Consider the following 19,470-nt stretch of genomic DNA (forward strand, 5'->3'; position numbering starts at 1 on the left):
ATAGACCACATTTTGGGTCACAGGCAAAATCTCCCCAAATTCAAGAAGACAAATCATATCAAGGATTTTTCTCAGACTACAATGGCATAATATTATAAATCAACTACAATAAAAACAATCAAAAAATTTTAAACACTTGGAAGCTGAATAGCATGCTATTAAAAAATGATTGGGTTACCAAAGAGATCAAAGAAGAAATTAAAAACATTCTGGCCGAAACTGGTTTGGCTCAGTGGATAGAGCCTCGGCCTGCAGACTGAAAGGTCTTGGGTTTGATTCCGATCAAGGGCATGTACCTTGGTTGTGGGCACATCCCCAGTAGGGGGTGTGCAAGAAGCACCTGATCAATGACTCTCTCATCGATGTTTCTAACTCTCTATCCCTCTCTCTTCCTCTGTAAAAAATCAATAAAATATATTTTTAAAAAAAACATTCTGGAAAGGAATGACAATGAAAATACAATAATCCAAATTCTATGAGACATAGTGAAAACAGTCCTGAGAGGGAAGTTTATAGCTATACAGGCCTACCTCAAAAAAAAAAAAAAAAAAAAAAGGAAAGAAAGGAAGGAAGGAAGAAAAGAAAAAAAGGTAATAAATTATCTAACTCTACAATTTAAAGAATTAGAAAGAGAGCAAAAAGAAAAACACAGATTGAGCAGAAGGAATGAGATAAAAGATCAGAGGAGAAAGAAATGACATAGAGTTAAAAAAATAATAATACAAAAGATCAATGAAACTAAGAGCTAGTTCTTTGAAACGATAAATAAGATTGATGAACCTATAGCCAGTCTCACCAAGAAGCAAAGAGAGAGGACCAAAATAAACAAAATCAGAAATGAAATAAACAAAATAACAACAGGCCCCACATAAATACGAAGGATTGTTAAAAAATATACTAGGAACAACTATGTCAAACAAACTAGACAGCTTAGAAACAATGGACATATTCCTAGAAAAATGCAACCTTCCAAAACTCAATCAGGAAGAATATAAAGAGCTCAATACGCCAATAATTATGGAAGAAATTGAGGTATTCATCAAAAAGCTTCCAGGAAAAAAAAGCCCTGGGCCATATGGCTTCACATGAGAGTTTTACCAACATTCAAGGAAGAACTAAAACTTGTCCACCTCAGACTATTCAAAAAAGTTCAAGAGGAATAAACACTTCTAAGCTTATTCTATGAAGCCAGCATTACCCTAATACCAAAACCAGATATAGACAACAAAATGAAAGAGAATTACAGGCCAATATTCCTCATGAACATAGATGCCAAAATCCTCAACAATATTCTAGCAAATCAGCTCCAGCAGTACATCAGAAAGATCATACACCTATGAACAAGTAGGATATATTCCAGGAATGCAAGGATGGTACAATACCTGCAAATCAATAATAATATAATACATCACACAAACTAACTGAGAGATAAAAATCATATAGTCATATCAATTGATGCAGAAAAAGCATTTGACAAAATCTAACACCCTTTCTTGATAAAAACCCTCAGCAAAGTGGAAATAGAGGGATCATACCTCAACATAATAAAAGCCTTATATGAAAAACCTACAGCCAACATCATACTCAATGGGCACAAACTAAAACCATTTCACCTAAGAACAGGAATGAGACAGAGATGCTCACTTTCACCACTCTTGTTCAACATAGTATTGAAAGTGCTAGACATAGCAATTAGACAAGAAGAAGAAATAAAAGTTATCTAGATTGTAAAAGAAGAAGTAAAACTGTCATTATTTGCAGATGACATGATACTGTACATTGAACCCTAAAGACTCTACCAAAGAAGTATTATATCAAATGAATGAATTCAACAATGTAGCAGGATATAAAATTAATGCCAAGAAACCTATGGCATTTTATATACCAATAGTGAGTTTAAAGAATGAGATTTTTTTTAAATCCCATTTACCATAGCACCGAAATAAATAAGATACCTATGAATAAATTTAAATAAGGAGGTAAAAGACCTATACTAAGGAAACGATAGGGCACTGAAAAAAGAGATAGTGGAAGACACAACCAGATGGAAAAATATACCATGCTCAAGGATTGGTAGGATAAACATCATTAAAATGTCCATAGTACTCAAAGCAATCTATGGATTCAATAAAACCCCATTAAAAAAACCAACGGCATTATTTCTCAGACATAGAATATTTCAAAAAATTCATTTGGAATAAAGAGGCCCCGAATAACTGCAGCAATCCTAAAAAAGAACAAAGTAGGAGGGATCTCAATACCATATATCAAGCTATATTACAAAGCCACTGGTCTCAAAACAGCCTGGTACTGGCACAAAACAGACATATAGACCAATAGAATAGAATAGAGAACCCAGAAATCAACCCAAACTACTATGCTCAATTAATATTTTACAAAGGAGGCAAGAGTATGCAATGGAATCAAGATACTCTCTTCATTAAATGGTGTTGGGAAAACTCATCAGATGTATGCAAAAAAAAAAAAAAAAAAAAAAAAAAAAAAAAAAAAAAGAAAGAAAGAAACTAGACCACTGCTTACACCATACACAAAAATAAACTCGAGTTGGATAAATAACTTAAATGTAAGATGTGAAACCATAAAAATCTTGGAGAAATCCACAGGCAGGAAAATCTCAGACAAACGCTGAAGCCATATCTTCACTGGTATAGCTCCTAGGGCTATGGAAACTAAAAAGAAAATAAACAAATGGGACTACATCAAAATAAAAAGCTTCTCCACAGCAAAATACATCAACAAAAGAACAAGAAATCCCACTGCATGGGATAATATATTTGCCAATGTTATCTCTGATAAGGTTTTAATCTCCAACATTTACAGGGAACTCATACAACTTAACAAAAGGAAGATAAACAACCCAATCAAAAAAAAAAGGGCAATGGACTGAAATAGATACTTTTCAAAAGAAGACAAACAGAAGGACAAGAGACATATGAAAAGATGTTCAAAGTCACTAATCCTTTGAGAGATGCAAATCAAAGCAACAATGTGGTACCATCCCATATCTGTCATAATGGCTATCATCAACAAATCAAAAAACGACAAGTGCTGGCAAGGATGCGGAGAAAAAGAAATCCTAATGCACTGCTGGTGGGAATTCGGGCTGGTGCAGCCACTGTGGAGAACAGTATGGAGTTTCCTCAAAAAAAAAACTAAAAATGGAACTCCCATTTGACCCAGTGATCTCACATCTAGGAATATATCCCAATAAACTAGAAACACTGATCAGAAAGGATATATGCACCCCTATGTTCATAGCAGCACAATTTACTATAGCTAAGGTTTGGAAACAGCCTAAGTGCCCATGAGCAGATGAGTGGATTAAAAAACACTGGTACATCTACACAATGGAATACTGTGCTGCTATAAAAAAAGAAGGAACTCTTACCATTTGCAACAGTATGGATGGACCTGGAGAGCATTATGCTAAGTGAAATAAACTAGTCAGAGAAAGATAAATATCACATGATCTCACTTACTTATGGAATATAATGATCAGCATAAACTGATGAACAAAAACAGATCCAGAGACAGGGAAGTATTGATCAGACTGCCAAGCCTCAGAGGGAAGGTAAGTGAGGATGAGAGTAAGGAGGAAAGATCAACCAAAGGACTTGTATACCTACATATAAGACTAACCAGTGAACATAGACAACAAGGGGGTGAGGGCATGAGTGGAGGGTTGGAAAGGTAATGGGAGGATGAGGACAAATATGTAATACCAAAGAAGAAATTAATAAAGAAATTAAAATGAAAAAGAAATAAAACTGTGGTACATCTACTCAATGGAATACTATGCTGCTTTAAAAAGGAAGGCATTCTTACCATTTGCAATAGCATGGATGGAACTGGGAAGCATTATGCTAAGTGAAATAAGCCAGTTGGAGAAAGATAAATATCATATGATCTCACTCATTTGTGGAATATAATGAACAATATAACTGATGAACAAAAAACAGATCCTGGGCCGAGAAGCGTCAATCAGACCATCAAACCTCAGAGGGAAGGCAGGGTAGTGTGAGGGGAAGGGGAAGAAATCAACCAAAGAACTTGTATGCATGCATATAAGCCCAACCAAAGGACATATACAGTAGGGGGGTGAGGGCATGGGGGAGTGGGAGGGCAATTGGGGAATATGGACACATATGTAATACCTTCATCAATGATGAAAAAACAGTTGTGGTACATCTACAGAGTGGAATACTATTCAGCTATTAAAAAGAAGGATCTCTTACCCTTTGGGACAGCATGGAAGGACCTGGAGAGTATTATGCTAAGCAAAATAAGCCAGTTAGATGTGGAATTTAATGAACAAAATAAACTGATGAACAAAATAGACTCTAGAGACACTGAAACATGCAACAGACTGTACCACAGTTTTTAACCACTCATTGACTGATGGACTTGTGCTGCTTCCAAATCTTGGATTTTGTAAATAACACTTCAGTGAACATAGGTGTGCATATATTCTTTTGAATCAATGTTTCAGTTTCTTAAATATTTTCCTAGAATTGGAATTGCTGTTTCATGAGGCCATTTTATTTTTAATCTTTTGCGGATCCTTCATACTATTTCCCATAGTGGCTGAACCAATCTGCATTCTCATCAACCGTGCACAAGGTTTCATTTTTCTCCACATCCTTGCCAACAACTTTTTAAATAGAGAAGAAAATAATCAAATCATCCATCATTTAAGAAGGATATAGAGTTTTACTTTTGAAAACACCACTCACATGCTTACAGACTTCTCTACCTTCCATCCTTCCAATAGAGTTACATAACAATTATTTTTAAAATTTGTACTCATCATTTACATAATTTTGACTAATATAATTTATTGCTGAGCCAAGTAGTGTTCTATGATTATATTTCCTTTTGTCTAAATCCCATTTTCTCCATAGAGTTTGTACTTTTAAAAATTTGTTGATTTCTTACTTGTCTATTATCCATGTTCTTTAATTCTTCTTTCCCCTGAATATTGTTTTTTACATTGTCAAAGACATCTGGGATTCTGTCAGTTCCTTTTTTTTTTAATGGAGACATTTGTATTGCAGGCCTCCACCACCTTCTTGCTTCAATATGGACTGATTGTCCTCTAGCCCTGCTGCACAGATGTCATCTTAGTGCTTCTTTCATTCCCCTATTATGATGAATCTCCTGTTTTTTGGTCCCAAATGTTGCTGTCTCCTGGATCACTTCCTCTAGTGATTTCCTGAGAAGGGGTGTGCAAGAGTTTTTTTCTAACATCTTGTATGTCTGAAAACTTATCTATCCAAAATCTTCATTAATAGTTTTGTTGGATATAAAATTCTTATTTAAAAATACTTTCCCGAATAAAAAAAACATGGGGAAACCAAGATGACGGCATAGGTAACTGCCTAACTGTAGCCTCACACAACAATTTCAAAAAATTCAACTAAAATATAAAGTGGACATTATCCAGAACTACAGGAAAGTTGACTGACTGGAAATTCTACAACAAGAAGGAAAGAGAAAACCAGAAGGAAAATCAGAGAAGCTGTAAAAGCCTAAGGTACGGAGGCACAGTGCGTGCTGGGAGAGGGAGGAGCTTGAGAGGAGGGGGAGGCTGAGTGCCTGGCTGACGTTCCCTAGAGGGAAGGAGATAAAAGCTCCAGACTGTGCTGAACCCCAGTTCCGACAGCACTGAACCCCAGTTCTGAGCAAGACCCTGGGGACCCAGACACATACAGAAGGAATCTGGGCTGTAAGGCAGAAGCTCAGGGGAGCGGTGAAAGGCAGAGCCCAGGAGTCGCACACATTTCGCGCAGAGGACTGATGGTTTACTGTGCTGCTAGATTGCCCTAGCGGGAAGGAGACAAAAGCTCTGGACTGTGCTGAGCACCACTTCTGACTGCACTGAACCCCAGTTCTGGGCGAGACACTCGAGCCCCAGGCTCATACAGAGGGAATCTGGGCTATAAAGCTGAAGCTTAGGGGAACGGCGAAAGGCAGAGCCCCCAAGTCATGCACATTTCGAGCAGAGGACAGACTGTTCATTGAGCTGCTGGATTGCCCTAGTGTGAAGGAGACATAAGCTCCAGACTGCTCTTAACCCCACTTCCAACTGCACTGAACCCCAGTTGCGGGCTTGTTCGGGGAGAGACCAGACTGTCTGGTAGTGGGCGAAACTCTAGGGCACCTTTCTCTCAGAGGTGCTTGCAGCAAGTACCAAAGGACCCTGAGGAACACTGAGACTCAGGAACGTCATAGGGCGGGGCTACCCAGAAGCCAAGGCTGTAGGCTCTACTGTGAAACTCCACCCCATCCAAGCTGAGCACAGAGGCTCTTGCAGTTTTCCAAGTCTAGACAAATAAGGCTGTCTCCTGGCATAGATACAGCTGATTCTCCCACCCTACCAACTCAGGGAAGCAGCGAAAATGCTGAGACAAGGAAACAAATGGCAAACTAAAGAAATGGAGGACAAAAAGCGACTGGATATAGAGTTCAAAACCACGCTTATAAGGTTTTTCAAGAATCTCCTAGAAAAGGCCGATAAAATAAACGAGACCCATGAAGATATGAAAAGGGATCAACTAGAAATAATAAAGAATCAACTAGAAATAAAAAATACATTCGCTGAAACAAAAAATAGTCCTAAAAACAGAATGGAAGATTGCAAGAATCAAGTCAAAGACTTGGAACACAAAGAGCCACAGGACACTCCTCCACAGAACCAAGAAGACAAGAGAATCCAGAAAGTTAAAGATAGTGTAAGAAACCTCTGGGACAACTTCAAGCGAACCAACATTAGAATTATGGGCGTCCCAGAAGATGACAGAGAGCAAGATACCGAAAATATATTGAAAGAAATAGTGACAGAAAACTTTCTCCACCTGGTAAAAGAAATAGACTTACAAGTCCAGGAAGTGCACAGAACACCAAACAAAAGGAATCCAAAGAGGATCACACCAAGACACATCATAATTAAAATTCCAAGAGCAAAAGACAAAGAGAGAATATTAATAGCAGCAAGAGAAAAGCAGGTAGTTACTTATAAAGGAGAACCCATACAATTGTCAGCTGATTTCTCAACAGAAACCATGCAGGCCAGACAGGAATGGCAAGAAATATTCAAGGTGATGAATAGCAAGAACCTATAGCCAAAAATACTCTACCCAGCAAAGCTATCACTCAGAATCGAAGGCCAGATAAAGAACTTCACAAATAAAAAAAAATCTAAAGGAGTTCATCACTGCCAAACCAGAATTATATGAATTGCTGAAGGGGGTTCTTTAGGAAGAGGAAGAAAATAAAGATAAAAATTATGAACAACAAATATGTAACTATCAAAAAGTGAATCTAAAAACCAAGGGAATTAAAAAAATCTGATGAACAATATTAACTGGTGAATATAATAGAATCAGAGGTATGGAAGGGGAGTGGACTGACAATTCTCGGGGAAAAGAGGAGTGGTGGGTGTGAGAAGAGACTGAACATAAACTGTGCACCTATGGATGAGGACAGTGGAGGGTGGGGAAAGGGCAGAGGGTGGGGTGGGAACCAGGTAGGGGGGGGGGAATGAGGAACTTTTGTAATAATATGAACAATAAAGATTTATTTTAAAAAAATTTAAAATAAATAAATAAAAAATAAATTAAAAAAAACTTTACTGCTGAAATCGATTTGGCTCAGTGTCAGCCTGTGGACTGAAAGGTCCCAGGTTTGATTCCAGTGAAGGGCTTGTACCTTGGTTGCGGACACATCCCCAGTATGGGGTGTGCAAGAGTCAACTGATCAATGATTCTCTCTTATTGATGTTTCTAGCTCTCTATTCCTCTCTCTTTCTCTCTGTAAAAAATCAATAAAATATATTTAAATAAATAAATAAATAAAAATAAAAATAAAAAGACTTTTCCCTGAGGAGGCAGGGGCTGAGTGGAGGTGGGGAAAGAAAGTTGGAAATGGGGATATCTATAACAGTGTCAATCCTACATAATAAAATACTAATATGCAAATTGTCCCTCGAGAGTTCAACTGCTTGCTATGATGTGTGCTGACCACCAGGGGGTGGTGTGGAACGAAGGGAGGCCATAGCAGGCAGCCAGTAGGCCTCAATCGGCCCTGATCACTAGCCAGGTTTAAGGACCCCACCCATTCATTTTGTGCACAAGGCCTCTAGTAATAAATAACAAAGAATTTCACCTTAAAATTATCAAAACACTTTTTCATTATATTCTAACTTACAATATGACTATTGAAAAGTCTCATACCATTCTGATTCCCAAATCATTTTATGAAACTTGTTTTTCCTTTCTAACAGCTTCTATTGTCTTTTTTTATCTCCAGTATTCTGTGTTCTCAGGCTGCTTTGCAATAACCTAGGCACTTTTTCATTAATTAAGCAGGGGACTTGTTAGACCCTTGCAATACAGACCCTAATGACTTTCATTCCCCAATTACTCCCACTATTTCTTTTTAAACTTTCTCCTAATTATTTTTCTCATTCTCTCAATTGATTCTCTAATGTATATTATCTTCTGTCTCTGATTTTCCATAACTTTATCTTTTTCTTGCTTTCTGAGTAAAAGTCTTTATCCTACAATTCTTCATTTTTTTTAATTGACCTATGGTGTTTAATTACTAATTATTCTTTCTTTTTCTCTGTTATTTTATATTTTATGCCATCTATTTCTGCATATAATATTAAATATCTTATCTCCCAAAAGATAGTAATTATTGGATTTTTTAAAGTTTCCTGCTCTATGCATGATCTGTTTTCTTTGAGTTCTCTTGTTCTATCTTCGGATGTGTGTGTGTGTGTGTGTGTGTGTGTGTGTGTGTGTGTGTGTTCCTGTCTTTCAGATTAAAGAATTTCCTCAAATGCTTGGTGATCCTCTATTGTCTATTTATATTTTTAAATTAAAGTTATTTTAATACAAAATTATGGGCACAGTGAAAGCACTCGTAAGAGGGAAGTTTATAGCTCTTCAAGTATACCTCATTTAAAAAAATGGTAGTAAGTCATCTAACACTACAACTTAATGAATTAGAAAGAGAGCAACAAGAAAAGCTCAGAGTGAGTAGACAGAAGGAAATAATAAAGATCAAACCAGAAATAAATGACATAGAGTCCAAAAAAATAATATAAAAGATCAATGAAACCAAGAGCTAGTTCTTTGAAATGATAAATCAGATTGATGAACCTATAGCCAGGCTCACCAAGAACCAAAGAGAGAGGACCCAAAAAAAAAAAAATCAGAAATGAAAGAGGCTAAATAACAATAGACCCCACAGAAACACAAAGAATTGTTATAAAAAAACAAACAAACAAACAAAAAAAACTATGAACAACTCTTCCAACAAACTAGATACTATACAAACTTGAGGAAATGGACATATTCCTTAAAAAAAAATACAACCTTCCAAAACTCAATCAGGAAGAATCTAAAGAAATCAATAGGCCAATAACTATGGAAGAAATTGAAGCATTCATCAAAAAGCTTCCAGAAAACAAAAGCCCAGGGCCAGACAGCTTTACTGGGAAGTTTTACCAAACATCCAAGGAAGAACTAAAACCTATCCTCCTCAGACCATTCCAAAGTATTCAAGAGGAAGGAACACTTCCTCTTCCAAGCTCATTCTATGAAGCCAGCATCACCCTAATACCAAAACCAAATATAAACAACACAATGAAAGAGAATTACAGGCCAGTATCAACATAGATGCCAAAATCCTGAACAAAATTCTAGCAAATAGGATCCAGCAGTACATCAGAAAAATCATACACCATGACCAAGTAGCATTTATCCCAGGGATGCAAGGATGGTACAATATCCTCAAATCAATAAATGTGATACATCAGATAAACAAATTAAGAGATAAAAACCACATAGTCATATCAATTGATGCAGAAAAAATCATTTGACAAAATTCAACACCCTTTCTTGATAAAAAAAGGTAATAGAAAGATCATACCTCAACATAATAAAAGCCATATATGACAAACCCACAGCCAACATTATACTCAATGGGCAAAAACTATTGCAATAAAACCATTTCCCCTAAGAATAGGATCAAGACAGGGATGCCCACTCTCACCACTCCTGTTTGACAGTACTGGAAGTATTAGCCATTGCAATTAGACAACAAGAAGAAATAAAAGGCATCCAAATTGGGGGGGGGGGGGGGGAAGAAGTAAAACTGTCCTTATTTGCAGATGACATGATACTGTATATAGAAAACCCTAAAGACTCCATAAAAAATTATTAGACTTAATAAACAAATTCAACAATGTAGCAAAATTAGGATACAAAATTAACACCAAGAAATTTATGGCATTTCTATACACCAATAGTGATCTTACAGAAAGAGAGACTAAAAAAGCAATCCCATTTACCATCGCACCAAAAAAAAAATTAAGATACCTAGGAATAAACTTAACTAAGCAAGTAAAAGACCTATATGTGGAAAACAACAAGACACTGAAAAAAGAGATAGAGGAAGACGTAAACAGATGGAAGAACATATAATGTTCATAGATTGGTAGAATCAACATCATTAAAATGTCCATACTACCCAAAGCAATCTATAGAGTCAATGTACTGCCCCATTAAAATACTAATGGCATATTTCACAGACCTAGAAAAAACTTTCTAAAAAATCATTTGGAATAAAGAAAGACCCCAAAGAGCCGAAACTGGTTTGGCTCAGTGGTAGAGCGTCGGTCTGCGGACTGAAAGGTCCCAGGTTCGATTCCGGTCAGGGGCATGTACTTTGGTTGCGGGCACATCCCCGGTGGGGGGTGTGCAGGAGGCAGCTGGTCGATGTTTCTCTCTCGTCGACGTTTCTAGCTCTCTATCTCTTTCCCTTCCTCTCTGTAAAAAATCAATAAAATATATTTTAAAAAATAAATAAAAATAAAAAAAGACCCCAAAGAGCTGCAACAACCCTGAGAAAGAACAAAGTAAGTGGGATCACACTACCAGATATAAATCAGTATTACAAAGCCACTGTTCTCAAAACAGCCTGGTACTGGCACAAGAACACACATATAGATCAATGGAATAGAATAGAGAATCCAGAAATGGACCCAAACCACTATGCTCAGTTAATATTTGACAAAGGAGGCATGAACATACAATGGAGTCAAGGCAATCTCTTCAATAAAGGTTGTTGGGAAAATTGGACAGATACATGCAAAAAATGAAACTAGACCACCAATTTACACCATACACAAAAATAAACTCAAAATAGATAAAGGACTTAAACATATGATGGGAAACCATAAAAATCTTGGAGGAGTCCACAGCCAGCAAAACCTCAGACATATGCCAAAGCAATTTGTTCACTGATACCACTCCTAGGGCAACGGAAACTAAAGAGAAAATAAACAAATGAGACTACATCAAAATAAAAAGCTTTTGTACAGCAAATGAAACCATCAGCAAAACAACAAGAAAGCCCATTGCATGGTAGAACATATTTCCCAATGTTATCACCAATAAGGGTTTAATCTCCAACATTAACAGGGAACTCATACAACTTAACAAAAGGAAGATAAACAACCCAATCAAAAATTGGGCAATGGACCCAAACAAATAATCTTCGAAAGAAGATATACTGAAGGCCAAAAGACATGAAAGTATGCTCAAAGTCACTATCTGAGAGATGTAAATCAAAATCACAATGTAGTACCATCTCACACCTGTGAATGGCTATCATCATCAAATCAACAAAGCACAAGTGCTGGCGAAGATGTGGAGAAAAAGGAACCCTCATGCACTGCTGGTGGGAATTCGGGCTAGTATAGCCACTGTGGAGAACAGTATGGAGTTTCCTCAAAAAAACTAAAAATGGAACTCCCATTTGACCCAGTGATCTCACATCTAGGAATATATCTCAAGAAACTAGAAACATGAATCAGAAAGGATATATGCACCCCTATGTTCATAGCAGCACAATCCACCATAGCTAAGATTTGGAAACAGCCTAAGTATCCATCAGCAGATGAGTGGGTTAAAAAACATTGGTACATCTACACAATTGAATACTATGCTGCAGTAAAAAAGAAGGAATTCTTACCCTTTGCAACAGCATGGATGGACCTGGAGAGCATTATGCTAAGTGAAATAAGCCAGTCAGAGAAAGATAAATATCATATGATTTCACTCATTTGTGGAATATAATGAACAACATAAACTGATGAACAAAAACAGATCCAGAGACAGAGAAGCATCAATCAGAACATCAATCCTCAGAGGGAAGGTAGGGGAGGTTGGGGGTAAGCGGGAGAGATCAAACAAAGGACTTGTATGCATGCATATAAGAATAACCAATGGACACAGACAACAGGGGGGTGAGGACATTTGTGGGGGGGCAATGGGGGGATAAGGATACATATGTAATACCTTAATTAATAAATTTTTAAAAGTTCTTTTTAAAATTTTATTTGTTAATTACAGTTTACATTCAATATTATTTTGTATTAATTTCAGGTGTACATCACAATGGTTATATAATCATATACTTTAAAAAGTTTTTTCCCACCCGGCTGGTGTTGTTCAGTGGTTGAACATCGACCTATGAATCAGGAGGTTAGAATAGGATTCCTGGTCAGGGCACATGCCTGGGTTACCTGCTCAATTCTTAGTCAGGGGCATGTAGGTGGGAGCCAATCAACAATTCTTTCTCATCATTAATGTTTCTTTTTTTAATATATTTTTTATTGTTGATAGTATTACAGGTATCTTCCATTCTCCCCCCTTTCCCTCTTCCTCCCAACCTCTAACCCCCTAGGTCTTCATTACCCTATTGCCCATATCCATGGTCTATGCATATCTATATCTATATATCTATATATCTATATATCTATATATCTATATATCTATATATCTATATATCTATATATCTATATATCTATATATCTATATATCTATATATCTATATAGCTATATAGCTATATAGCTATATATCTATATAGCTATATATCTATATATCTATATATCTATATAGCTATATAGCTATATATCTATATAGCTATATATCTATATATCTATATATCTATCCCAATATATAGCTATATAACTATATAGCTATATAGATAGATAGCTATATAGATATATAGATAGATAGATAGATAGATAGATAGATAGATAAAATGCTAAGTGACCATCCAACTGTCCAACCAGTAGCCATGAGGTGCATTGACCACCAGGTGGCAGACACTCAATGCAAGAGTTGCCAAGCTGTGGTGACTTGGCAGCAGCAGTTCTTGGGTGACACATCCCAGAACCAGAGATGGGGGAACCGATTCCAGGTGTGTCACCCAAAAACCACCCTCTTGAAATCCAGGACCTACCACTTGTTTTTTGTTGATTTTTTTTATGATAGCCATCCTGACAGGTGTGAGGTGACACCTCATTGTGGTTTTAATTTAATTTGCATTTCTATGATGGTTAGTGACTGCAAACACTTTTTCATGTGTCTCTTGGCCATTTGTATGTCCTATATGGAGAAATGTCTATTCAGGTATTTTGACCATTATTAATTGGACTAGAGGCCCAGTGCACAAAATTCATGCATGGGGGTGGGGGGCGAGGTGTGTGTCCCTCAGCCCAACCTGCACCCTCTCCAATCTGAAACCCCTCGAGGGATGTCCAACTGCCCATTTAGGCCTAATACTATAGGGATCAAGCCTAAACAGACAGTTGGACATCCCTCTCATAATCCAGGACTGCTGGCTCTCAACTGCTTGCCTGCCTACCAGCCTGATCACCCCTAACCACTCCCCTGCCAGCCTGATCAATATCTAATTGCTCCAGTGCCGGCCCAATTGCCCCTGCCAGCCTGGTCACCCTAACTGGACTCCCCTGCAGGCCTGATTGCCCCCAACTGCCCTCCCCTGTAGGCCATCTTATGGCAGCCATCTTATGTCCACAGGGGGGCAGCCATCTTTGACCACATGGCGTTGGCCATCTCGTGTGTTGGAGTGAAGGTCAATTTACATATTACTCTTTTATTAGATAGGATTCTTTATCTTCTTTTTGTTGAGTTGTATGAGTACTTTATATATTTTGGCTATTAACCCCTTATCAGATGTATCATTGGCAAAAGTGTTCTCCCATTTAGTGGCTTCCCTTTTCAATTTTATGGTGGTTTCTTTTGCTGTGCAAAAGCTTTTTATTTTGATACTAGAGGCTCAGTGCATGGATTCATGCATACCGGAAGGAAATTACTTAGAAGAAACATTTTAATATCATTATTTGCCCTTTCTTTATAATAGAAGTATCAACCAAATTCACAATTGACAATGACAGATGGAAACACACATGTGCAATTGGCACCAGTGAGAGCTTTATATATACTAGAGGCCCAGTGCATGAAATTCATGCACGGAGTGGGAGGGGGTCCCCTCAGCCCAGCCTTCCCCCTCTCACAGACTGGGAGCCCTCAGGGGATGTCTGTGGGAGCGGGCCTAAGCCACAGTCTGGCCTCCCTCTGCACAGGCTGGTCAGGGGAAGACGCCAGCCACATCACCCTGCTGCTGCTGCCACTGCCAGCTGCCACAGCCGCCAAGGTGTTTTCATCAACATGGACTCCAGTCCCTTCACCATGAAAAAATGAAAACTTTCTTTAGGCATTTTCAAGATGCGTCTTTCATAGGATATTACTTTTCTTTCTTTCTTTCTTTCTTTCTTTCTTTCTTTCTTTCTTTCTTTCTTTCTTCCTTTCTTTCTTTCTTTCTGTTTCTTTCTTCCTTCCTTCCTTCCTTCCTTCCTTCCTTCCTTCCTTCCTTCCTTTCTTTCTTTTAACCTCACCTGAGAATATGTTTCCATTGATTTTTAGAGAGCTTGGAAGAAAGAGAGAAAGACAGAGAGTAAACATCAATGTGAAAGGGACACTTCGATTGGTTGCCTCCTACATGAGCCCTGACGTGGGCCCCAGCCAGGGAGAAGCCTGCAACCTAGGTACATGCCCTTGATCAGAATCAAACCCAGACCCTACGGTTGGCAGGCCAAGGCATTATTCACTGAGCCAAACCAGCTAGTGCAGGATATGACATTTCTTAGCTCCCCAGCAGCAGACCTTCATTTTTTCCTCCAGGAGTGAGGTGGAAAAACCCTAGATCACCTTCTTGGATTCTTATTACTCAAGTTACCAAGAACATTGTGAGTGGGAGCATATAGTAAGCATAGCCAATGAGGGTTCAGAAAAGGAGCTTCCTCTGCACCTCGCATGCAGAGGCCCCCCCTGTGTTGTGTCCACTGGGGTGGGGGCATGCTCCAAGTTCTGTGGTGGCCACCTGGAGCACACCCCCAGCCCTGCATTGTGTCTGCCAGCCCTGTCCAGGCCAATGGGCCCCCATCGGGTGGGGTGACCAGACCCCACCCATGCACGAATTTGTGCACCTGGTCTCTAGTATTACTATTGTATAAAAGGTTAGGTTTAAAAATTGTTGCTGGCAAATAATAACATCCTTTACATCAATAGGTTAGAAAAGGAAAATCATGTGGTCATATTTATGGGTCTACAGAAAACGTTTGACAAATTCTACATTCTTTAATAATAAAACTGTCCTCATACTGGAAATAGAGAATTTTCTCACCTTGATAAAGAACATCTGCAAAAAAACATACAACTGACATACATAATGGTGATAAGTTATATGCTTTGTAGCTATGATCTGGAACAAGACAAGGACATCCCTTGCAGACTGGTTTAGCCTGTGTGGAGAACATTCTGTAGCAAGACAAGGACATCTCTGCTTACCAATTCCATTCAACATCACACTGAAAGGCCTACATAATTCAATAAGATAAGGAAAGGAAATAAAAGGTATATATGTTGGGAATCAGGAAATAAACCTGTTATTCACAGATGACATTATTGTTTTTCTGGAAAATTCTTAAAAAAAAACACAAAAAAAAAAACCACCCTGGAACTAATAAACAATTATCATAGAATTGTTGCATACAAGATTAATACAAAAGTCAATTGCTTTCCTGTATACCAGCCATGAACAATTGGAATTTGAAATTAAAACACCATTTACATTTATGCAAAAATGAAATAATTTCCTGTAAATCTAACAAAATATGTATAAGATCTAAATGTGGAAAACTCCACAACTAAGAAAGACTCAGTCTTATGAATATGTTAGTTGTTTCCGAGTTGATTTATACATTTCAGACAATCCCAACCAAAATCTCAGTAAGTTATGATGTAATTATTGGCAAACAGATTCTAAAATTTATATGGAAAGGCAAAAGACCCCAAACAGCCATCATAATACAGAAAGGGGAAAAAAAAAACTTGGACTGGTACTACTCAACTCAAAAACTTACTATAAAGCAACAGTAGCAAAGACAGTGTGGCATTGGTCAATAGACACACCAATGGGCAAAAATAGAGAGACCATAATTATAGAAAACTGATCTTTGACAAAGAAATAAATGAAAAACAAAGAAAATCTAATAATTAAAGAGTTGTCTTTTCAATATATGGTTCTGGAACAACTGGATATCTACATGCAAAAAAAATTAGACTAGACACAGACTTTACATCTTACACAGAAAATAGCTACAAGGGATCATAGAATTAAATGTAAAACTTAAAATGTAAACAGATAAAGTAGAAAATCTAGGTGACCTTGGGTTTAGTGATGACTTTTCAGTAGAGGGTGTGCAGGAGACAGCTGATTGATGTTTGTCTCTTATCCATGTTCCTAACTCTCTATCCCTTTCACTTCCTATCTGTAAAAAAAAATCAATTAAAAAAAAGACACAGCCAGAAAGAGCAATTTATGAACCAGAGGGCAGGCTTTCACCACAATTCAAACATGCTGACACTCTGATCTTGGACTTCCAAAATCCGAGATCACAACTATGAGAAATGAATTTCTATTGTTTATATGCTACCTAGTCTGTGCTGTTTTATTATAGCAGCCACATTGTTCACCATATGCCAGGTATTTTTCTAAATTCTTTACATGTGGTATCTCATTTAATCTTTACAACAGCCTGAAGAGGTAAATACTATTGTTAACCCCATTTTACAGATAGAGAAACTGAGATTTAGAAATGGTAAATAACTTGCCCAAATAACATACCATTAAATGGTAAATTGAGAGTGCTACCTCAAATCTACACTGCCCTAACACCTACCCAATGTTACAATTTGAATATCCAATTTCAGAAACTTGAGAAAGGCTTCCTGAAAGAATGGTAAACAGGATAGGGAAGTTTTGATAGTAAAGGAGGAAGTCAGGCATAGGAAATGCTAGGGAGTGGACAAGAAACTCTCTGGATGCAAAGACTAACAAAGCAAATGTTAGTTTTTTGAGTCATTCATTTTACAAATATTTACCAAGCATCTATTATGTGCTCATTACTCTGCCAGATGTTATGGGGATAGAGATGATCAATTTCTGAACTTTTTAAAAACTGTAATTATTTTTTTAAGAGATCTTTTATTTATTTGTTGTTGATAATCCTCACCTGAGGATATTCTTCCATTCATTTTTAGAAAGAATGGAAGGGACTGGGAGAGACACAGAAACACATCCATGTGAGAATTGGTTACCTCCCACACATGCCCAGACCAGGTCCTGGGATCAAGCCTGCAACTGAGGTACATGTCCTTGATCTGAATCAAACTCAGGACCCTTTAGTCCATGGGCCAATGCTCTGTCCACTGAGCCAAACTGGCTAAGGCGACTGAACTCTTTTTTAACCTCTCTTACCTCCTTTTTCCCAGAGTGAGCCACAGGTGGCTTTCTTGGGCAACATTGGCCAGAGACATTGCTCTACCTTCCTGCTGGGGGCCAGCTTTAGCTTTATTCATTCCAAAATCCATCCATCCAGCTCCCATGTCACTCAAGACTCTCAGTTAAGTAAGGTCAGATTCAAGGGCAAACTTCTCTAAAATGCTTATTACTCTCCAGTATCTTCTTAATATAGGAATAATCCTGCCCTAGCAGATTTGGCTCAGTGGATAGAGCCTGCGGAATGAAGGGTCTGGGGGTTCAATCCTAGTCAAGGGGATTGTGGGCTCAATTCCCCAATAGTGTAGGAGGCAGCTGATCAATGATTCTCATCATTGATGTTTCTATCTCTCTCTCCCTTTCCCTTTCTCTCTGAACTCAATAAAATATATTTAAAAAAAAAGAATAATCCTAGGCTTTCCTTAGGCCTACCTTCTACCCACTGGTGGAATCACTATGAACTGCAGGGCTGTTTCAGCTGTGGAAAGGGGTTTTCTGAACTGAGTTTGCTTGAAAAGTAATGTCAAGGAAGACATAGGAACCATGAAGAGGCAAGTCTTGCTCTTCACTGTATGTCCTGCTGTATTGCTTTTGGAAGACTGATACTTCAATCCTTTCTGCCTTTACCCACATATTTATTAGTTTCTTCTGATGAAACCAATCAAGTTGGAATGGATGAATACAGCCATGTGTATGCATGCGCTTGGTCCACTTCCAGTATGTACACTGTCTTATGATAAAGCTTCCATGAATATGTTGCATTGTAAAAACAGGAACTGCAAACAAATTGACCTTTTATCATTTTAAAAGATCTTCCCTAAGGTCTTTCTAAGCCTAAAAATAATGGAAGAAGTCACAAAGGAAAAATATAGATAGGTTTGACAAAGTCGAAATAAAAAAAGATAAGCATAAAAAGACAGAAACTGCTGGCCGGTGAGTAAATTGGTAAACTTCATGGAGGGCAGTCTGGTATATGTATTAAAGATCTTTCAAAATTGCTTACCATGTCACTCAGGAATCCCACTAACAATTTACCCAAAGGAAATAAACATGTATTAGCAAAAAGATTTTGCTATGAGGATGTTTACCTGCTTGAATTATCATAGTAGAAGTTTGGAAGCAACACAAATGTCCAATAATAAACAGCTGATACAATTGAAGTGATGAAATACAATGGAGATAGAAAAAATCTAATTTTTAAAGAATACTTAATGTCATAGGAAATACTCAGGTTATAATTAAAGAAAGAAGGATATAAAATTGTGCACACAGATAGTTTTCAATTAAAATAAGTAGATGTACTCATTAATTCAACAAATATTTATTAAAGATCTAATATGTGCTGGGAACAGTGACAGATTCTGGAAATGCAGCAGTGGGCCAAACAGGTACAGCTTTTGCCCTTATGGAGGGACAGAGACTGGAAGAAAATATACCAAAATCCAAATCATCAAAGGTACCTATGTCTGGTAGGATTAAGGGTCATTTTAATTTTTTTATTGATACCTCTCTGTATTTTCTGTAATTGCATAATGCTTTCTTAATTAAAAAGTTAGTTTTTCAAAATCTTCTTACTACATAGAAAGATCTTGTAGTTAAAGAACACTTTATAATTTGGGCCCCTCCCATGGCGGCACTTCATTGATCCTAACAACCTTCTGGAGATTGTTAAAGCAGGAATTACCACACCCATTATATGGATAAAAATACTAAGGCAAGTGATTGCC

General features: G+C 37.6%; 1 long non-coding RNA gene across 1 annotated transcript; it reads right to left on the reverse strand.

Moving 5' to 3' along the window:
- Positions 1-2,300: 2,300 nt before the first annotated feature.
- Positions 2,301-11,232, reverse strand: LOC118731902. The gene is made up of 3 exons (XR_004992001.2): positions 11,170-11,232; positions 5,888-5,889; positions 2,301-2,459 (listed from the first exon to the last, which is right to left on the reverse strand). It is a non-coding gene; the product is annotated as an uncharacterized LOC118731902 (long non-coding RNA).
- Positions 11,233-19,470: the final 8,238 nt, after the last annotated feature.

The sequence above is a fragment of the Pipistrellus kuhlii genome, unplaced genomic scaffold (assembly GCF_014108245.1).
Source record: "Pipistrellus kuhlii isolate mPipKuh1 unplaced genomic scaffold, mPipKuh1.p scaffold_m20_p_33, whole genome shotgun sequence".
NCBI classification, from domain to species: domain Eukaryota; kingdom Metazoa; phylum Chordata; class Mammalia; order Chiroptera; family Vespertilionidae; genus Pipistrellus; species Pipistrellus kuhlii.